Raw genomic sequence first — 23263 nt, 5'->3', positions numbered from 1 at the left:
CTCACTTTTCAATCTGCTACATGCCTAATTTTTCCTGGCCATGAGACAAGAACCCATATTTAACTGAACTAAGGAGCAAAAAACCTGCACCAGAACCATTTACTATCTTTAATTAGTTATAATATGAAACAAAAGTGTTTTGAGGGTGCTGATTCCAGGTAGAATAACACAAGAGTCAAAACTCTTGTATCAGTATAAAACTGGGTTTGAAATCAAGCTCAGCCACTATATAGTGTGTATTATCAGGACTTTGAACAAGCTATGTAATCTTTTTGGTCTCAGGTTTCTTATCTGTGAAATAGTGATCATAATAGTATCTGCTGCATTGGGTTATCACAAGAATTAAAGGAGAAAATCAATGTCAGGTACTTAAATAACATTGTATAGTTACCATGTGCTCAATGAAATTATTTAATATCAAAATTTTTGATAATAATAATTACAAAAAGAAAGGATTAGTGAGACCATCTTAAGCAAAGGAATTGAATAAAAATGCATGGAAATAGAGCTATAAAAAGAGTACAAACTATATTGAGGGTAAGTGAAAAGAAGCTTCTACTTTAGAGTTCATGAGGGAGACTAATGGGAAAGCAGGAGACTATGGATTTATGTATTGAGGATAAGAATTTAGAACTCTATACTGTAAGCAATAAGGAGTCACTGAAGTAACTGTTTTTAAACAGCACCAAGCTTTCTATATATATATTCTACTACAATTTCACGATGGCCAGGGAAGTTTTAGTTTTTAACAATCATTGAGAAATAAGTCTGTTGGAAAATCATATGCTTAGTTTAAATGTGTTTTTAAAATGATATCCTAGTACAGCATTGATTTGCAGCTACAAGTTCTTTAAGCAGTTTGTCTCAAACTATCAAATACTTTTGCTCTCTGAGTGATAAGTGTTAAAAACAATTTAACACAATGTAATCAGTAAACACTTAACAGGCAAATACTGATAAAAAAAATTGTAAATACTGCTTTCAAAGTAAAAGTTGTTCTCAAGTATTCATGACTCTAACATGTAGGTACACCAGGCAATCATAATCTCTATTTTATACTTCTAAGACACAGAAATGGAAAAAGTGAGTGCAAAACAAAAGGAACTCAAAAATGTAAATCAAAACCACAATGAGATACAAATTCACAGCAATCACAATGGCTTTAAAAAAAAAAAGGAAAAAATAAGGTGTTGGTGGGGCTGGGGAGAAAAGGGAATGCTTACAACACTGCTGGCAGAAATGTAAATTAGTTCAGTCACTGTGGAAAGTTTGGAGATTTCTCAAAGAACTTAAAACAGAACTACCATTTGAGCCAACAATCCCATCCCATTGCTTGGTATATACTCAAAGGAAAATAAATCATTCTACCAAAAAGACACATGTACCCATATGTTCTTCACAGCACTGTTCACAATAGCAAAGACATGGAATCAACCCAGGTGCCCATCAATTGTGGATGGGAAAAAGAAAATGTGGTACATATACATCATCGAATACTATGCAGCCATAAAAATAGAATAAAATAATGTCCTTTGCAGCAACATGGATGCATCTAGAAGCCATTATCTTATGTGAAAGGATGCAGAAACAGAAAATAAAATATTGCATGTTCTCACTTATAAGTAGGAGCTAAACAAAGGGTACATGTTGACATAAAGATGGAAACAGTAGACACTGGGGAATATAAGAGGGTAGAGTGGGGAAATAATTTAAAACTACCTTTTGGGTACTACAGGAGATGGGATAATTCATACCCCAAACCTCAGAATCTCACAATATACCTTTGTAAAAATCCTTCACATGTATCCCCAGAATCTAAAACAAATGTCGAAAAAGAAAAAAAAAGGAAAAGAAAATCAAAACAAGTGTAAAATGTATTTAGAAGTAAAGCAAAGTGAAAGAAATGATAATTGGCTGGAGGGTTGGCTCAGGCCTGTAATCCCAGCAATTAGGGAGGCCGAGGCGGGTAGATCACTTGAAGTCAGGAGCTCAAGACCAGCCTGACCAACATGGTGAAACCTCGTCTCTACTAAAAATACAAAATTATCAGAGCATGGTGGCTCCTGCCTGTAATCCCAGCTACTTGGGAGGCTGAGGCAGGAGAATCGCTTGAACCCGGGAGGCAGAGGCTGCCATGAGCTGATATCATGCCATTGCACTCCAGCCTAGGAAATAGAGTGAGACTCCATCTCAAAAAAAAAAAAAAAAAAAAAGATGATAATAAAGTAGTCATGGATTCTTTCATTCATTCAGTGATTCATTGAACAAGTCTATTGCTTACTTATGCCTTCTACTTGCTAAAGTGTACTTTTACCTTCAAAGGAAATTGAAGGCAATCCTGACTGAGCCAAAAAGGTTAACAGCAGAAAGGTCAGAAATAAGGGTTTGTCCTTTCAATCAGGAAAGTAGACAGCCAAGCAAACAAAAGAACCCTGTGGTAGTGAGAGAGTTAAATTACCAGCAAAATATAAGAGAACTTCCAATCACCATAATGGCTAAATATTAAGTTGTTGGGATTCCTTCATGTATGGGTAGAGATGTTTACATTTAAATATTGAAAAAAGCTAATGTTTGTCCCTGAGAAAATCTTAAATAGATGTATCTCTATTCTCAAAGGTTTAAGAAAATATTCAAATCTGCATCTGTCTTTAAAGCATGCTCCAGTTTGTTTCCTATTTAATTATGGTATTTTGGATGCAAGATTTTTTGCTCCTTAGTTCAGCTAAATCTGGGATCTTGTTTCACAACCAGGAAAAATTAGGCATGTAGACACATTAAAAGGTAAGGAGGGCAGAATTTGTTAATAAAAAAAAAAAAAAAAGCTGTCAACAAAATGAGAGGTCTTACATGCAGGTTTCCACCTCACAAATTGAATATTAGGCCACTACACATGAGTTGAAGATGCCAGCCTCCTTCCCTGCATAAGGCACAAATTCTTGGTGGCTCCACCCCATTCTTCTAGTGAGCATGTGGGCCCTTAGTCTGAGTCACTCCAGACTGATTTATTTCCTGTACTGCGCATGTGTTAAGGGAGAGAATTTTTTTACTGTGGGCATGTTTAGGCAAGACCCCTGCACACAATGACCTAGATGGGTTGGAGGTTCTCTGGGTACCCTTCCCTAATTGTCTAGACATTTGGCTGTCTCCTGCCTCTATCATTACCCCCTCCAAAGAAGTACATCTAACTGCCATTAGGATAAGGACAAGGACAAGGACAAGGACAAGGATAAGGATAAGGACGATAACAACTGATCTTAAATGCTTTCTGCTGACTGGTGGTGCTGTATTGTGAAAACAGCAGTCAGATCTCTCTCAGAGGCCTATCTAAGGATCCCTGGTAAAAGGAGGGCCATTGTTCAAGGCTCCGGTTGCTTGACCATTTGGAGTTCAATGGCCTGAAGGTGAGAAGAGACAAACAAAATGATTAGAAGACATATATCAAAATGAAACAAAAGTGGGGGCAAGGACAGCTTTAAAATTCTGAGGCTGCTAGCATGCCCAGATAACCGGTGGCTATAGTTAGGCTTGCTAAGATTTAGGTACATGGGGTTTCACTTTGGTTAGCTCTCTTGGTCTTATAAAAAACAAAAAACAAAAAAACCAAACTCTGGGTTACAGACACCCTATTTATTCCTATCACCTGGCAGGATTTGCAGGGTAACTGCCCAGAACTAGACTATTGATCCAGATTTTTACACTACACATTTCTTTTGTTTCTTCTGAGCTGCAGCCAGAGATTTCTGGTTGGTTCACAGGAATGAGTAGGATTAGTCCAAATTGTAGGCAAAAAACAACTAATGATTCTAGAATTTAATGACAAATGTAGGATAATTTTTGAAACATAATTTCTCTCTCTCCAGTCCTCATTTTTGTTAAAAGCAAATCATGGGAGATCATGGCAGATGGGAGTCAGGACTAGATTGCAGCTCCGTACAGAGCAGTGGGCAGCGACTCACATTGTGAATTTTAGCTCCAGATGTACTGCAAGAGTCAACCAGCAATCCCCAAAGGACCCACAGACCCTCTGAAGGAAGCGGACTGCTCCTGCAGGACCCAGGAGACCCCCCCCAAAATTGTGAATGACTGAACTGCAGAAGTGGGAAAGGGAGACCCTCCTCTCCTGAACACATACCTGCACAGGAGAAGCCAAAGGTCTGTTTGTGGGAGAAGTTTCTGACTTTACCTTGAGCTGAGTAAATTTGGAGAGCCAAGTGAAATACAGGTGTAGAGGAAACAGCAGAAAGGCCCCTGGGAGCTAGCTGGGTCCCCTAGCAGGCCATTCCTTCCTGGCACCACAGGAAACCAACAGGAGAAAAGCAGGGGCTAAAGCTACACAGAGAGAAGCAAATCTCTAGCTGAACTTTAACAGTTTGAAAGGGGTGAAAAGCTTTCTGACCAGAACTCTGGAGAGGGCGCAAATCTGGTGTGCAGACTCCACAGGTAGGGGAAGAAGCAAGCCCCTTTCTTTCACAGCTGGGAGGCGGATAGCCTGGGGCAGGTTTTCAAGCCCATCTCTCTCTCCACCTGGAAACGGTCTGGGAGCTGTTGTGGGGGACATGGTGGGAGCGAGACCAGCCCTTCGGTTTGCATGGGAGCTGGGTGAGGCCTGTGACTGCTGGCTTTCCCTCACTTCCCTGACAACCTGCATGACTCAGCAGAGGCAGCCATAATCCTCCTAGGTACACAATTCCGGTGATCTGGGAATCTCACCCTCATCCCCCACAGCACAGCAGTGGCAGCAAGACCTGCCCAAGAAGAGTCTGAGCTCAGACATGCCTAGCCCTACCCCCACCTGGTGGTCCTCCCCTACCTACTCTGGTAGGAAAGACAAAGGGCATACAATATTGGTAGTTCTAAGGCCCTGCCCACTGCTAGTTCCTCCCCATAATTCCACAGCTGATGTTCTCTGGAAAGCACCACCTCCTGGCAGGGGGTCAACCAGCACAAAAATAGAACATTAAACCACCAAAGCTAAGTACCATCAGAGAGTCCATTGCATACCCCGTCACCTCCACTGGAACAGGCACTGGTATCCATGGCTGAGAGACCCATAGATGGTTCACGTCACAGGACTCTGTGCAGACAACCCCTAGTACCAGCCTGGAGCTGGGTAGACTCGCTGGGTGGCTAGACTCAGAAGAGAGACAACAATCCCTGCAGTTCGGTTCACAGTAAGCCAAAGTAAGGAAAAGGGGGAGAGTACTAAATCAAGGGAACACCCTGTGGGATAAAAGAATCTGAACAACAGCCTTCAGCTGTAGACCTTCCCTCTGACACAGCCTACCCAAATGAGAAGGAACCAGAAAACCACCCCTAGTAATATGACAAAACAAGGCTCCTCATCATCCCCCCCAAAAAATACACTAGTTCACCAGCAATGGATCAAAAGCAAGAAATTTCTGATTTACCTGAAAAAGAATTCAGGAGGTTAGTTATTAAGCTAATAAGAGAGGCACCAGAGAAAGGCAAAGCCCAATGCAAGAAAATCCAAAATAGGATACAAGAAGTGAAGGGAGAAATATTTAAGGAAATAGAGAGCTTAAAGAAAAACAATCAAAAATTCATGAAACTTTGGATATACTTTTAGAAATGTGAAATGCTCTGGAAAGTCTCAGCAATAGAATTGAACAAGTAGAAGAAAGAAATTTAGAGCTCGAAGACAAGGTCTTAGAATTAACCTAAACCAACAAAGACAAAGAAAATATGAACAAAACCTCCAAGAAGTCTGGAATTATGTTAAATGACCAAACCTAAGAATAATCAGTATTCCTGAGGAAGAAGAGGATTCTAAAAGCTTGGAAAACATAATTGCACGAATAATCCAGGAAAACTTCCCTGGCCTTGCTAGAGACCTAGACATCCAAATACAGGAAGCACAGAGAACACTCGGGAAATTTATCTCAAAGAGATCTTTGCATAGGCATGTTGTCATCAGGTTATCCAAAGTTAAGATGAAGGAAAGAATCTTAACAGCTGTGAGACAGAAGCACCAGGTAACCTATAAAGGAAAACCTATCAGATTAACAGCAGATTTCTTAGCAGAAACCCTACAAGCTAGAAGGGATTGGGGCCCTATCTTCAGCCTCCTGAAACAAAACAATTATCAGCTAATAATTTTGTATCCAGTGAAACTAAGCATCATATATAAAGGAAGGATACAGTCTTTTTCAGACAAATGCTGAGAAAATTTGCCATTACCAAGCCACCACTACAAGATCGGATAAAAGGAGCTCTGAGTCTTGAAACAAATCCTGGAAGCACATCAGAACAGAATCTCTTTAAAACATAAACCACACAAGACCTATAAAACAAAAATACAAGTTAAAAAGCAAAAACTAAAAACAAAAAAACCAAAGTATACAGGCAACAAAGAGCATGATGAATGCAATGGTACCTCACATTTCAATACTAACACTGAAAGTAAATGGCCTAAATGCTCCACTTAAAAGATACAGAAGAGCAGAATGGATAAGAACTCACCAACCAACTATCTGCTGCCTTCAGGAAACTCATCTTGTAGATAAGGACTCAAATAAACTTAAAGTAAATGGGGGGAAATTGTATTTCATGCAAATGGAAACCAAAAGCAAGCAGGGGTAGCTATTCTTATATCAGAGAAAACAAACTTTAAAGCAATAGCAGTTAAAAGAGACAAAAAGGGACATTATATAATGGTAAAAGGCCTTGTTCAACAGGAAAATATCACAATTCTAAACATATATGCACCTAACACTGGAGCTCCCAAATTTATACACAGTTACTAATGGACCTAAGAAATGAGATAGATAGCAACACAGTAATAGTGGGGGACTTCAATACTCCACTGACAGCACTAGACAGGTCATCAAGACAGAAAGTCAGCAAAGAAACAATGGATTTAAACCATACCTTGGAACAAATGGACTTATCAGATATATACAGACCAAAGGATACACATTCTATTCAACAGCTCATGGAAATTTTTCCAAGAAAGACCATACGATAGGCTATAAAATGAGCCTCAATAAATTCAAGAAAATTGAAATTATATCAAGCACTCTCTCAGACCACAGTGGAATAAAACTGGAAGTCAACTCCAAAAGGTACCTTCAAAACCATACAAATACACGTAAATCAAGATAAAAATTAAAAAATTCTTTGAACTGAACGACAATAATGACACAACTTATCAAAGTCTCTGGGATACAACAAAGGCGGTGCTAAGAGGAAAGTTCTTGGCCCTATAAAAGCCTACATCAAAAAGACTGAAAGAGCACAATTTGACACTCTAAGGTCACACCTCAAGGAACTGGAGAAACAAGAGCAAGTCAAACCCAAACCCAGCAAAAGAAAGGAAATAACCAATATCAGAGACAAACTAAATGAAATTGAAACAAAAATAAATACAAAAGATAAATGAAACAAAAAGCTTGTTCTTTGAGAAGATAAATAAAATTGATAGACCATTGGCAAGATAAATCAAGAAAGAAAACAGGGGATATTACATCTGACACCACTGAAATACAAAAGATCATTCACAGCTACTATGAACACCTTTACGTATATAAACTAGAAAACCTAGAAGAGATGGGTAAATTCCTGGAAAACTACAACCCTCCTAGCTTAAATCAGGAAGAATTAGATATCCCGAACAGACCAATAACAAGCAGTGAGATTTAAATGGTTAATTAAAAAATTAACAATAAAAAAAGTCCAGGAACAGATGCATTTACAGCAGAATTCTACCAGACATTCAAAGAAGAATTGGTTCCAATCCTTTTGACACCATTCCACAAGATAGAGAAAGAAGGAACCCTCCCTAATTCATTCTATGAAGCCAGAATCACCCTAATACCGAAATCAGGAAAGGACATCACCAAAAAAGAAAACTACAGACTGACATCCTTGATGAACATAGATGCTAAAATCCTTAACAAAAAACTTGCTAACCGAATCCAACAATATATCAAAAAGATAATCCACCATGATCAAGTGGGTGTTTCTTTTTTTTTTTTTTTTTTTTTTTTTTTTTGAGACAGAGTCTTGCTCTGTCACCTAGACTGGAGTGCGGTGGCGCGATCTCGGCTCACTGCAAGCTCCACCTCCCAGGTTCACGCCATTCTCCTGCCTTAGCCTCCTGAGTAGCTGGGACTACAGGCGCCCGCTACCAAGCCCGGCTAATTTTCTGTATTTTTAGTAGAGACGGGATTTCACCTTGTTAGCCAGGATGGTCTCAATCTCCTGACCTTGTGATCCGCCTGCCTCAGCCTCCCAAAGTGCTGGGATTACAGGCGTGAGCCACCGCGCCTGGCCAATCAAGTGGGTTTTGTACCAGGGATGCAGGGGTGGTTTAACATAGGCAAGACAGTAAATGTGATACACCACATAAACAGAGTTAAAAACAAAAATCACATGATCATCTCAATAGATGCAGAAAAAGCATTCGACAAAACCCAGCATCCATTCATGATTAAAACTCTCAGCAAAATTGGCATACAAGGGGCATATCTCAATGTAATAAAAGCCATCTATCCATAGCCAACATAATACTGAATGGGTAAAGGTTGAAAGCATTCCCTCTGAGAACTGGAACAAGACAAGTTTGCCCACTCTTACTACTCCTCTTTAAAATAGTACTGGAAGTCCCAGTCAGAGCAATCAGATAGAAATGAGCAATCAGATAGCAATCAGAGAAAGAAAGAAATGGCATCCAAATCAGTAAAGAGGAAGTCAAACTGTCACTGTTTGCTGATGATATTATTGCTTACCTTGAAAACCCTAAGGACTCCTCCAGAAAGCTCCTAAGAGTGATAAAACAATTCAGCAAAGATTGCAGATACAAGATTAATATACACAAATCAATAGTTCTTCTACACACCAACAGCAACCAAATGGAAAATCAAATCAAGAACTCGACCCTTTTTACAGTAGCTGCAATAAAACAAAATACTTAAGAATATGTGTAACCAAGGAGTCGAAAGACCTCTACAAGGAAAACTACAAAACCCTGCTGAAAGAAATCATAGATGACATGAACAAATGGAAATACATCCCACATGGGTAGAATCAATATTGCGAAAATGACCATGTTGTCAAATGCAATCTACAAATTCAATGCAATTCCCATCAAAACACCACCATAATTCTTCACAGACTTATAAAAAAATTCTAAAATTAATATGAAACCAAAAAAGAGCCTGCATAGCCAAAGCAAGACTAAGCAAAAAGAACAAATATGGAGGCATCACACTACCTGATTTTAAACTATACTATAAGGCCATAGTCACCAAAACAGCATGGTACTGTTACAAAAATTGTCACACAGACCAATGGAACAGAATAGAGAACCAAGAAATAAACCCAAGTACTTACAACCAACTGATCTTTGACAAAACAAACAAAAACATAGAGAAGGGACACCCTTTTCAACAAATGGTGCTGGTATAATTGGCTGGCAACATGTAGGAGAATGAAACTGGATCTTCATCTCTCATACAAAAATTAACTCAAGATGGATTAAGGACTTTAACCTAAGACCTGAAACCAGAAAAATTCTAATAGATAACACTGGAAAAACCCTTCTAGACATTGGCTTAGGCAAGGATTTCATGACCAAGAAGCCAAAAGCACATGCAATAAAAACAAAGATAAATAGCTGGAGCCTAATTAAACTAAAGAACTTTTGCACGGGAAAAGGAACAGTCAGCAGAGTAAACACAACCTACAGAGTGGGAGGAAATCTTCACAATCTATACATCTGACAAAGCACTAATATTCAAAATCTACAACAAACTCAAGCAAATCAGTAAGAAAAAAACAAAAAATACCATCATAAAGTAGGCTAAGGACGTGAATAAACAATACTCAAAAAAAGATATACTAATGGCCAACGAACATGTGAAAAAAATGCTCAACATCACTAATGATCAGGGAAATGTAAATCAAAAGCACAGTGTGGTACCACCTTACTCCTGCAAGACTGACCATAATCAAAAAATCAAAGAACAGTAGATGCTGGCATGGATGGGGTGAACAGGGAACACTTCTACACTGCTGGTGGGAATGTAAACTAGTACAGCTGCTATGGAAAACACTGTGGAGATTCCTTAAAGAACTAAAAGTAAAACTACCATTGGATCCAGCAATCTAAGTACTGGGTATCTACCCAGAGGAAAATAATTCATTATTCAAAAAAGATACTTGCACATGCATGTTTATAGCACAAATTTCACAATTGCAAAATCGTGGACCCAACCCAAATGCCCATCTATCAATGAGTAGATAAAGAAACTATGGTGTATATATATATATATATATATACACACACACATACACATATATATACACAGATATACACACACACACACATATATATATGATAGAATAGTATGCAGCCATAAAAAGGGATGAATTAAGAGCATTTGCAATGACCTGGATGAGACTGGAGACTATTATTCTTAGTAACTCAGGAATGGAAAACCAAACATCGTATATTCTCACCAATATGTGGGAGCTAAGCTGTGAGGACACAAATGCATAAAAATGATGCAATGGACTCTGAGGACTTGTGGGGAAGAATGGACGGGGGGACAGGGGATAGAAGACTACAAATACGGTACAGTGTATACTGCTTGGGTGATGGGTGCACCAAAATCTCCCAAATCACCACCAAAGAACTTACTCATGTAACCAAATACCACCTGTACCACAATAACCTATGGAAAAATAAATTAATTAATTAATTTAAAAATCATGATAGGACTGAGTTGTTTGCAAAATAAACTTTAGTCTTATAGTTAGCCTGATTATTTGCATAAAGTGCAGCAAGAACAATTATTTTTACATAGGTTTTTAAAATTGAATATGATGGAACTCTGTTCCACAAGGCGTCTCAGATAGGAGTTTTTAAAGTTGAGCCCAGGCATGGGTTTGTACTCTCAAATACCTATGAGCTGGGTGAATTTCTCTCTTCTTGAGGTCCTAATAATATGGGGTTCCTGGTTCTGTTAGAAAATGACATTCTTTATTCACCACAGGTTAGGAATCCTATATGGAGACTGTGTAAACATGCTATCAGTACAGTTTTCCCAAGGAGATTTTATCAATTCTGTAAGCCAAGCTTGATTCCTTAAAGGGAAGCATATCCTTCTAGTAAAAACTTTGGTAAAAGAACCAGTTCCTCCAATTGTGTCCTGTTGCAAAAGAAAATAGATTCTTGTTGTACTGGTGCAAAGAACCATGTTCCCATAAGTTAAGAATACTCACAGATAGTTTCCAAATTCTAGAGGAAACAGGCAGAGAGAAACAAACATGCTCCAAATTTTCTTCACAGGACTCTGCCTTACTCAATTATTAAAGACTGCAAATAGCATAAAATAAAAGTTTCCTTGACTCTGTAAAACAAAACAAGGATCAGCAATGTTTTAAGCAAAAGTTTGTTAAAAATTACTTCTGTTTTCTATTAGTTCAGTCCATTTCATTAACAATTGTTCTGCTTGATATCCATAAACATTTAAGCTCTTCATGAGTCCTGTACTTTTTTCCTTTATTCCAATGTCACAATCTCCAAAGTTATCAGAACCCTGCATTTGAGAGCACTTGTCAAAGTTCTACAGCTGATTATAAACTCTTTTGAAGAGAATCAAAACAAGACAACAATTCTCTGTTAATAAGAAAATGTCCAGGGTAGTTACAGTTAAAAACACAATTGACAAAGAAATTTGGTTATCTCTGTGGTTTACAGTAACTTAATATAGTAACCTTAAGTATGATTGATAGCATATACTCAGACATTAAAAATTTTAGGAATCCCATACGATTTTGTAACATATATTAATATTATTCATTTAAATATAACCTGAAGAAGATTAAGCATCATTTTGGCAAGTCCACGTACCTAAACATGTCAATTAATCCTGTTTACCTCTTTTGGATGCTCCAGGGGCCCTCTCTAGCATCCAACAGCTAGAGGTCAAGAAAGACAACCCTGAAGCTAAAATTTGATTTTGGGAAGCCTGTTTAATGTTAGAGTTTCGAAGCACTTGATATTATGAAACAGAATTTGAGATTACCCTAAGTTATTATTTTGCCAAAATGATGACTCAAAAAATGTTTAAATAGCAAAAAACTTAACTCTTTAAGAGGGAAGACTTCGCATTCCAAACAGTTTGTCTCCTGTCTTCTCTTTCTTCTCCTTGACAGTCTATCCACAAGGCAAATGAAAATCATTCATTATCCTTTACTGTTATATGAAAATCTTGTACAAGGGAGAGAAAGCCAAATATAACACTTACATTAGTTTACCATTAATGTCAATCCCAGCTTTTCTAATGAAACCTTATAGACAATTCCATCCCATCTTAACCAGTTTAACCATGAGGTGAGATTCTTATAAAACTTTTATAACACTTTACACATTTTGCTAAAGAGCAGATTAGTGCCTGAAGGAAACCTTGTTGTGTTTTTATTTCAATGCTCAATTTACAGAAAAACCATGTAATATCCATTTGAATTTATTTTGCAAGGTTAATTTTTTAAAACATCCCATAACTTGTATAAACCTTTAGCTTTATTTTATCTAATTTAAAACAATCCTTTAGCTCTAGGCAAAAATTTCCATTTTCATGCTTTCTTATAATCTTTCACTAAAAACACATTTTACCATTCTTACACACCTTGCATGTAAATCCATTTTAAGTGGTCTCAATTACATGTCATAATGGTAATTCTTAGCAAATTTTAATTTTAGTGTAAAACCTGGTAAGTTGTTTTAATTATGCATTAAGTGCTGATGAAGTTTGATTCCTTCCAGCATAGTTAAGGGCATGGTGGCCAGTCAAACAGCTCTCAAAGGCCAAAAAAGCAGTTTGCAACCTTAAAACATTTAGCAAACCTAGTATCTGACTTGCACAATTTAGATCACCTATTTACATTTTAATGACATTTGTATTTTCCTATAATCTTTAAGACCGTTTTTATTTCTCAAAGATTAGTCATGTGAACTAAAAAGCAGTACAGCTTTTACTTTTCCTTCAAAAACTTTGATCTAAGAGCTTATTTTTCTTTAAGCCAATTAAATATAGCTATTTTTTATATACATCACATACAACATATATAACTACACAGACAAACAGAAAATCCAGTAGTTATAAGATTTTTCATTTGCCGATCTCTCAATTGGACTACTAGTCTCAAGTGGGGCCTTTTAAAAGCAGAGCTAGGAAAACAAGCAGTTTCTAGGGACTAATAAACAGGTATAGGTAGAAGACAAAACTAGATTTTGAGAGGGATCTATCTGCATCTAATTCCTGGGGTTCCATAAGGAAAACAGAGGTTGCTCCCAAAATGGAATCTGTGGCACCTTTTTTGTTTTTCCCAAGGAGTCCCAGGCAATCAGAAATTATCTTAGGGACTCTCAAGTGTGCATTAAGAATGGCAAGACAAGATGGAGAAAAGTAATTCAGTCAACTAATTAAAACCTATTTCCAGCAAAATAAGATCCAAGAAGAAAAAACATAAAGGCCTTTTAAATATGCCTATAACTTGGATATCCATTTTTAATTAAGCTGAGCATTCTTTAAGAAAGTCCTTTTAAATCCCTTATTACCTGACTTTAGCCATGCCAAGCAGCCAATTTCTGGATTTTGAATTTTATCAAAAGTAACCTCACAGGTGAAACCAACAAGCCTCAATTAAAGTTATGTCTTAACTGTGAGCATACAAGATATTTTCAAGACATAGTAAGCAGTTTTTTACAAAATCTAGAACCTTTATGGCTCAGGGAAAGGATGATTTAAGAAAGGAAGCTAGAACTTGTTCATGAGAGGGGAAGAGAATTAGCAAATGGCATAAGTCACGCAGATATCAACCTGAAAGCACTCATTCCCCAAGCCAGGATTGAACCTGGGCCACCGTTGTAAAATGGCGGAGACTAAAACAAAATACTGTCATATGGTTACAGGTCATGCTCCTAAAGACATAAAATAAGATGGAGGCCTGCAGCAAAGTTTGTTACTGACCAGATTGCAGGGCTGACTTAAATAGTGGGCTTATGGGGTCCTTGGCCCACATGATATCCTAAGGTACCCCTTTTTTTCTAACAGAACCATACTGAAAGACACACAAAGCACACCAGATTGGTTACAGCTTAAGAACAACTTCATAAATCCTTTTTCATTAACCAAAACTTTACAGAGAATATAAACAGTGGTCCTTGTCATTCCTTTTCTTCATGGGCGTCCGTGTGAAGAGACCACCAAACAGGCTTTGTGTGAGCAGCATGGCTGTTTATTTCACCTGGGTGCAGGCGGGCTGAGTCCGAAAAGAGAGCCAGTGAAGGGAGATAGGGGTGGGGCCATTTTATAGGATTTGGGTAGGTAAAGGAAAATTACAGTCAAAGGGGGGTTGTTCTCTGGCGGGCAGGAGTAGGGGGTCACAAGGTACTCAGTGGGGGTGCTTTTTGAGCCAGGATGAGCCAGGAAAAGGACTTTCACAAGGTAATGTCATCACTTAAGGCAAGGACCGGCCATTTACATTTCTTTTGTGGTGGAACATCATCAGTTAAGGTGGGGCAAGGCATACTCACTTCTTCTGTGATTCTTCAGTTACTTCAGGCCATCTGGGCGTATACGTGCAAGTCACAGGGGATGCGATGGCTTGGCTTGGGCTCAGAGGCCTGACATTCCTGCCTTCTTATATTAATAAGAAAAATAAAACAAAATAGTGTTGAAGTGTTGGGGCGGTGAAAACTTTTGGGGCTTGGTATGGAGAGAGAATGGGCGATGTTTCTCAGGCCTGCTTCAAGCGGGATTAGGGGCAGTGTGGGAACCTAGAGTGGGAGAGATTAAGCTGAAGGGAGGTCTTGTGGTAAGGGGTGATATTGTGGGGATGTTAGAAGAAACATTTGTTGTGTAGAATGATTGGTGATGGCCTAGATATGGTTTTGGATGAATTGAGAAACTAAATGGAATAACAGAAGGAGAAAAACAGGTATAAAAGGTCTAAGAATTGGGACGACTCAGAATATCTGATTAGAGAGTGCCTAAGGAGATTCAGCATAGTCCTGCCAGCAAAGATTATTTATTTACTTCAAGAGTTAAGAGTGGCAGTTTGGGGATAGCATGAGGAGATATCAGCTGTGATGGCTTGGAGAAACAGTGTAAACCGGCAGTGTAAACAAGAGCAGGGCATGTATGAGTAGTCGAGAACGGTGAATAGGAGTATGACTAGACAGAAGATAGTAGGGATGACAAGTTTTTTGGGGCACAGTCTACGTTGGTCTGGTGTCTGGAATGAGACTGGGGCCTAATAAAAAGGAGCGTCTATACAGGAACTTAAATGGGCTGTACCCTGTAGCATTCTGAGGACAGGCCTGAATTCTGAGAAGGGAAAGTGGTAAAAGTATTGTCCAGTCCTTTTTAAGTTGGTGGCTGAGCTTGGTGAGGTGTGTTTTTAAAAGACCTTTAGTCCATTCTACTTTTCTTGAAGACGGAGGACCGTAAGGGATATAAAGGTTTCACTGAATACTAAGAGCCTGAAAAACTGCTTGGCTGATTTGACTAATAAAGGCTTATCTGTTATCAGACTGTATTGAGGTGGGAAGGCTAAACCTCAGTTTATGTATAATTATGTCTGACAGAATGGAAGAAATGACTGCGGTGGCCTTCTCAGACCCTGTAGGAAAGGCCTCTACCTATCCAGTGAAAGTATCTACCTAGACTAAGAGGTATTTTAGTTATCTGACTCAGGGCATGTTGAGTAAAGCTAATTTGCCAGTCCTGGGTGGGGCAAATCCTTGAGCTTGATGTGTAGGGAAGGGAGGGGGCCTGAATAATCCCTAAGGAGTAGTAGAATAGCAGATGGAACACTGAGAAGTTATTTCCTTGAGGATAGACTTCCACGATGGAAAGGAAATGAGAGGTTCTAAGAGGCAGGCTAGTGGCTTGTACTATAGTATAACCTGCCTTTGCTGGTGTGTGGCGATTAGGCCTGGTGGAACTGCCATCAATAAATTAAGCGTGATCAGGGTGAGGAACAGGAAAGAAGGAAATTTGGGGAAATGGGGTGAATGTCAGGTGGATCAGAGAGATACAGTCATGGGGGTCAGGTGTGGTATCAGGAATAATGTGGGAGGCCGGATTCAAGTCTGGGCCAGGAACAATGGTAATTGTGGGAGACTCAACAAAGAGTGAGTATAGCTGAAGGAGCCAGGAAGCAGAAAGTATATGCATCAGATATGGGGAAGAAAATAGATTTTGGAAGTTATGAGAATTGTGGAGAGTGAGTTGAGCGTAGTTTGTGATTTTGAGGGCCTCTAAAAGTATTAAAGCAGCGGCAGCTGCTGCACACAGACATGAGGGCTAGGCTAAAACAGTAAGGTCAAGTTGTTTGGACAGAAAGTCTACAGGGTGTGGTCCTGGCTCTTGTGTAAGAATTCTGACCGTGCTAACCATGCCTAGGAAGGAAAGGAGTTGTTGTTTTCTAGAAGGTGCTTGGGTTTGAGAGATCAGTCGGACACGATTGGCAGGGAGAGCACGTGTGTTTTTATGAGAATTATGCCGAGATAGGTAACAGATGAGGAAGAAATTTGGGCTTCATTGAAGTAATGGGGGCTGTCTGTGAAGCTTTACGGCAGTACAGCCTAGGTAATTTGCTGAGCTTGATGGGTGTCAGGGTCAGTCCAAGTGAAAGTGAAGAGAGGCTGGGATTAAGGGTGCAAAGGAATAGTAAAGAAAGCATGTTTGAGATCTAGAACAGAATAATGGGTTGTAGAGGCAGGTATTGAGGATAGTAGAGTATATGGGTTTGGCAGCACGGGGTGGATAGGCAAAACAATTTGGTTGATAAGGCGCAGATCCTGAACTAACTTGTAAGGCTTGTCTGGTTTTAGGACAGGTAAAATGGGGGAATTGTAAGGAGAGTTTATAGGCTTTAAAAGGCCATGCTCTAGCAGGCAAGTGATAACAGGCTTTAATCTTTTTAAAGCATGCTGCCAGATGGGATATTGGCGTTGAGTGGGCTAAGGGTGATTAGGTTTTAATGAGATGGTAAGGGGTGCATGATCGGTCGCCAAGGAAGGAGTAGAGGTATCTTATACTTGTGGGTTAAGATGGGGGAATACAAGAGGAGGACGCAAAGGAGGCTTTGGATTGGGAAGAAGGGCATCAATGAGATGCGGCTATAATCCAGGAACAGTCAGGGAAGCAGATAATTTGGTTAAAATATCTCGGCCTAATAAGGGAACTGGGCAGGTGGAGATAACTAAAAAAGAGTGCATAAAAGAGTGTTGTCTAAGTTGGCACCAGAGTTGGGGAGTTTTAAGAGGTTTAGAAGCCTGGCCGTCAATACCCACAACAGTTATGGAGGCAAGGGAAACAGGCCCTTGAAAAGAAGGTAATGTGGAGTGGGTAGACTCTGTATTAATTAAGAAGGGGATGGACTTACCCTCCATTGTGAGAGTTACCTGAAGCTCGGCGTCCGTGATGGTCTAGGGGGCTTCCGAGGTGATTGGGCAGCGTCAGTCTTCAGCCGCTAAGCCAAGAAGATCTGGGAAGCAGTCAGAGAGCCTTGGGCCAGAGTTCCAGGGGCTCTGGGAGTGGCTGCCAGGTGAGTTGGACAGTCCGATTTCCAGTGGGGTCCCGCACAGATGGGATGTGGCTTAGGAGGAATCCTGGGCTGCAGGCATTCCTTGGCCTGGTGGCTACATTTCTGGCACTTATAGCAAGCTCTTGGGGGAGGAGGTTCTGGAGGAATGCCTGGCCGCTGTGGTTCAGGCGTTTGGAAGTTCTTGTGTGCTGGAGATGTGGCTGGGGTTTGTCTCACAGTGGAGGCAAGGAATTGCAACTTTTTTCTATTATTGTACACTTTGAAGGCGAGGTTAATTAAATCCTGTTGTGGGGTTTGAGGGCCGGAATTTAATTTTTGGAGTTTTATTTAATGTCGGGAGCAGATTGGGTAATAAAATGTATTTTGAGAATAAGATGGCCTTTTGACCTTTTAGGGTCTAGGGCTGTAAAGTGTCTCAGGGTTGCTGCCAAACAAGTCATGAACTGGGCTGGATTTTTATATTTGATGAAAAAGAGCCTAAACGCTATCTGATTTGGGATAAAGAAAAAGGAGCATTAACCTTGACTATGCCTTTGGCTCCAGCCACCTTTTTAAGAGTAAATTGCTGGGCAGGTGGGGGAGGGCTAGTCACCGAACGAAACTGTAAGCCGGACCAGGTGTGAGGAGGGGAGGTGATAAAAAGATTATAGGGTGGAGGAGCAGAGGCTGAGGAAGAATTGGGACCTAGCTCGGCCTGGCGAGGAGCAGCCTGGGGAGGAAGGGAGAGGTCAGATGGGTCTGTAGAAAAGGAAGATTAGAAAGACTCAGCGACGCTTGGGGTTGGTACTGAGGGGACAGGCGGGAGGGAAAGAAGGAAGATTTGGGACGAGTTGCACTGGGCACAGAGACTAGGAAGGGACTGATGTGTAAAAGAATGCCTGGACGTCAGGCATCTCAGACGGTTTGCCTATTTTATGACAAGAATTTAGATTTTGCAGGATGGAAAAATTCAAAGTGCCATTTTCTGGCTATTTGGAACTACTGTCGAGTTTGTATTGGGGTCAAGCAGCATTGCAGAAGAAAATAAGGCATTTAGGTTTTAGGTCAGGTGTGAGTTGAAGAGGTTTTAAGTTTTTGAGAACACAGGCCAAGGGAGTAGAAGGAGGAATGGAGGGTGGAAGGTTGCCCATAGTGAAGGAAGCAAGCCTAGAGAAAAGAGAGAGTAGAGAAATGGAGGGGAGGGGTTCGGGGGTTCTTACCTTCCAGAAAAGTGGGAAAAGGGGTTGGGGCACAGAGATAAGAGGTCAGGGCACGGAAATAAGGGATTGGGGCGCAGAGATATAAGAGGTTGGGGTGCGGAAATAAGGGATTGGGGCACAGAGATACGAGGTTGGGGCACGGAAATAAGGGATTGGGGAGCAGAGATAAGAGGTCGGGGTGTGGAAATAAGGGATTGGGGCACAGAGATAAGAGGTCAGGGTGTGGAAATAAGGGATTCGGGTGCAGAGATAAGAGGTTGGGGCATGGAAATAAGGGATTGGGGGTTCTTGACCAGTAGAAAAGCGGGACTTGCCGCTAAGGGTGAAGGAGAAGGGGTTGAGGGGTACTTGCCCCTCTCCCAGAAAAGCAGAGAAGGGGTAGAGACAAGGAGAGAAGGGGTTGAGGTACTTGCCCCTTCCCCAGAAAAGCGGGACTTGCGGCTAAGGGTGAAGGACCAAGGCAGGCGTCCCTGCGTGGCCTGACACCTTATTCACCCACGTTTCAAATCAGAGAGTGTCCCTGCAATGATTAAACACCAAGGGAAGGCTGCCTTCCCAGTCCGTGACCGGCGCCAGAGTTTTGGGTCCACGGATAAAACGTGTCTCCTTTGTCTCTACCGGAAAATGAAAGGAATTGAAATTAAGAGAAGGGAGAGATTGAAGGGTGGCGCCAAGATTGAAAGGAGAAAGAGGTTGAGGGATAGTGAGGGAGGTTGGAGAAGAGAGTAAAAAGAGGTCGCTTACCGGATTTGAAATTGGTGAGATGTTTCTTGGGCTGGTCGGTCTGAGGACCTGAGGTCATAGTTGGATCTTTCTCACGGAGCAAAGAGCAGGAGGACGGGGGATTGATCTCCCAAGGGAGGTCCCCAGATCCGAGTCACGGCACCAAATTTCATGTGCGTCCATGTGAAGAGACCACCAAACAGGCTTTGTGTGTGCAACATGGCTGTTTATTTCACCTGGGTGCAGGCGGGTTGAGTCCGAAAAGAGTCAGTGAAGGGAGATAGGGGTGGGGCTGTTTTATAGGATTTGGGTAGGTAAAGGAAAATTACAGTCAAAGGGGGGTTCTCTGGTGGGCAGGAGTGGGGGTCACAAGGTGCTCAGTGGGGGTGCTTTTTGAGCCAGGATGAGCCAGGAAAAGGACTTTCACAAGGTAATGTCATCACTTAAGGCAAGGACCGGCCGTTTACACTTCTTTTGTGGTGGAATGTCATCAGTTAAGGTGGGGCAAGGCATATTCACTTCTTTTGTGATTCTTCAGTTACTTCAGGCCATCTGGGCGTATACGTGCAAGTCACAGGGGATGCGATGCCTTGGCTTGGGCTCAGAGGCCTGACACTTTTACCAGTTTGCAGAGGGAGAGAGAGGCCAAAAGTCTGACTGGTAAAAAAAACTTTTACCCTTTTGCTGGCATGTCAGGCTTCTGGGTTCCCTTCCCCCAAGCTCAATTCTTAACCAACCAGTTTAAGGTGTGGGAAATTAACTTTTCTCAGTTTGGAGGATGCATCTGAGGGGAGTATCCTGTAGTATGGGGACACAATTACCTATCTGTGTAGAGAGGACAGAGGAGGAAAAAGGAGAAAAGAAGGTTTTTTTGTTTTTTGTTTTTTGTTTTCAAAGGAACTCCAGGGATTCAGAATGCATTCAAAAGGGGGACAGACTGAAAAATGAATGGCCATTCATCTAGAAAGTGGGGAGTCAGGTGTTCCTGGTTCCTTTCTCTTCCTAGTGAATACCTGGGGGTACATAAGGGAGAGAAAGAAAACGGATCCTTTTTCCTTTTACTATCATTATATCCCTCAGTCCTGAAAACCTCAACAGGGTGCTGCCCATGGGTGCCAATGAGGCTTTCACCCATGCTAATAGGAAGCATAGGGGATGGCATTATCTGCTCTTACCTTTTCCCACTGCTGTCAGTAGCCTTTTAGTTCCCTGCACCTCATTTATTCCATGGATACTAACACAACCTCTATCCATGAAATGGGAGGCTTGGCTTAATCCGCAGGAATTAATCATGCCCACCTGCACTGCACCTATTAACTTCCATTGTTGTCTGCCTCTGGATCCCTTAGATCCAATTTTCTTTCCCAGCTGTTTGACCTGAAGCTTGGAATTGAGTTTGTGACCAAAGAACTGCCTCAGGGGAATGCATAGACTCATCAAGCCCCAGGTGTCCCTCACCAGACCAGCTGCTGCCTCCTTATCATAAGCTGAATGCTAAGGTGAAACTGTGCAATTGGGTCCTTCTCAAACAAGGGAAGGAAAAAGGTGTCCTGTGAATTGGGATCCTGTTCTAATAAGATGGCTTTCAAGAACAAAACCTCTTACATAAAAGTTAACTCCTGACAGGGTGGAGAAAAGAAAAAAAAGCAGCTTAAGTGTGGGGCTGTGAAGATGCCTGGAGGAATAACCTCTTATTCTTATGCAAATGGACTTCTCTAACAGGGAGAGAAACTTTTAATTGTTGTGGGACCCAGCTGGACTCCAAGGCTGGGGGAGGGGAAGGCTCCATGGATGTGTGGCAGGAAACACTAGCCAGCTGGCCATGCTGGTCCTGGGCCCCTGAGGCAGCCTTGGGGCCCAGGCAGCAGCTGTGGCTCATTCCAACCTGGCATGGCCATTGGACATTGCACACACATGCGGCAGACATGGCTGTGTGCCCCAGCCAGGAGGGAAGAGGGACAGGGAGCCGCCACTCGCCCGTGCATCCTGAGTGTGTGCCCGTGGCCATTAGGGTGGAGGTAGAACACCCCCAGTATTGTAAAAGAAATGATAGGTGCCATTACAGTCCTGAAGAAAAGAAAGAAAATGCCATAGAAAAGACTGGGTTGGACTGATGCTGACATTCCTGACCCCTAAGTGCAATGGCAGAGGGGCAGTTTCTCTTGCACTCAGAAAAAGTCTGAGGATGAGAACACCCAGAAATGAAAGTGAAAAAGATTTTTTGGGTCCACATTTTGCTCACCCTTCCTCATGTCCCCATATGGGCCACAAAAATGATGCATGATTTTTTGCTCCTTAGTTTAGCTAAATCCAGGTTCCTGTCTCACAACCAGGAAAAATTAGGCATGCAAATGTATTAAAAGTTAAGGAGGATGGAATTTATTAAGTGAAAGAAAAGCTCTCAACAAAAAGAGGGGTCCTTCACAACAGGTTTCCACCTCAAAAATTGAATAGTAGGCCACCACACATGAGTTGAAGAGGCCAGGCCTCTCCTCTGCATAAGGTGCAAATTCTTGTTGGTTCCACCCGGTTCTTCCAGTGAGCATGCGGGCCCTTAGTCTGAGCCACTCCACATTGATTTATTTCCCTTGCTGTGCATGTGTTAAAGGATGGAATTTTTCACCATGGGCATGTGTAGGCAAACCCCCTGTGCACAATAACCTGGGCAAGCCAGAGGTTCTCCAGGGACCATTCTCTATTTGCTTAGGCATTTCACTGTCTCCTGCCTCTATCAGTTCCAGACAATAAATTCCACTCATGGTGATTCATTGACTTTATCATATCTTAAGAAGTGGAAAACATTAGTTATTAACTCCATAGACAAAACATATATAAAGGCAAACATCCACCACAAACAAAATGTATCCAACAAAGCTTTCATGATTAAAGAGGCTTCTTTTTAATAGGCTTTTATTCGAAGTTGGTGAAAATAGCTTCTCAAACCTTCATGAAAGCTTCAAAGTAGGAAACACTAGATGATTTGTAAAAAAGATATATATATTTTTTTTCATGGTTAATTTGGTATCATTTATTTTTAAGTATTGGTAACTTAATGAAGTGAAATATTTGCATTAGCACTGATTGAGTGAGAGTCACATATCTCTTGTTATCAATCAAGATATTGTATATACATCAGGGACCCAAGTGCAGACTGGGTACAGTGTGCATAAAACTATTTCAAGCATGATGTCATTTAAAGCCATATTACAACACCAAATATTTTGCATCACACCAGAATGCCCATTTCTAAACAGAAAGCCTTGTTGAGGTGTTGCAGTTTGCAATCAATGCTTAAAACTATTTATTTCAATTGTTTGAAATCAATGCTTAAGTATTTCCTATCTCAGCATGGATTTTGGAGAGGTAGATGTTCATAGGCAAAGAGAGAAAGAAGCACAACAGATATGCCAAAGCTTTAGAAAAGTTCATGTTGCTGAGTAACAAAAATTTTGAAAGTTCAGGTCAAGTCATGTTAGGGATGATGAAAAAATATTATTTTTAAAGTTCTACTAGATCCCATGGACGATAAGAGACTCTGCATTCATTTGTATCACTTAACTTTTACTGTATAACAATCCGCTTCAAAACTTGGCAGATTAAACAAAAAGCATTTATTTACTTCAAGATTTTGCAGTTTGGGAATTTAGGCTCTGCTCACCTGGATAGTTCTCCTGTTTATCTTGGCTGAATTCATTTATACATCTGCACGTAGCTTCTGGGAATTGGCTTGTTATCAACTATAGCAATGGGGGTGAATG

Source organism: Pan troglodytes, chromosome X (assembly GCF_028858775.2).
Source record: "Pan troglodytes isolate AG18354 chromosome X, NHGRI_mPanTro3-v2.0_pri, whole genome shotgun sequence".
Lineage (NCBI taxonomy): Eukaryota > Metazoa > Chordata > Mammalia > Primates > Hominidae > Pan > Pan troglodytes.
Note: the sequence above shows the minus strand (reverse complement) of the source record.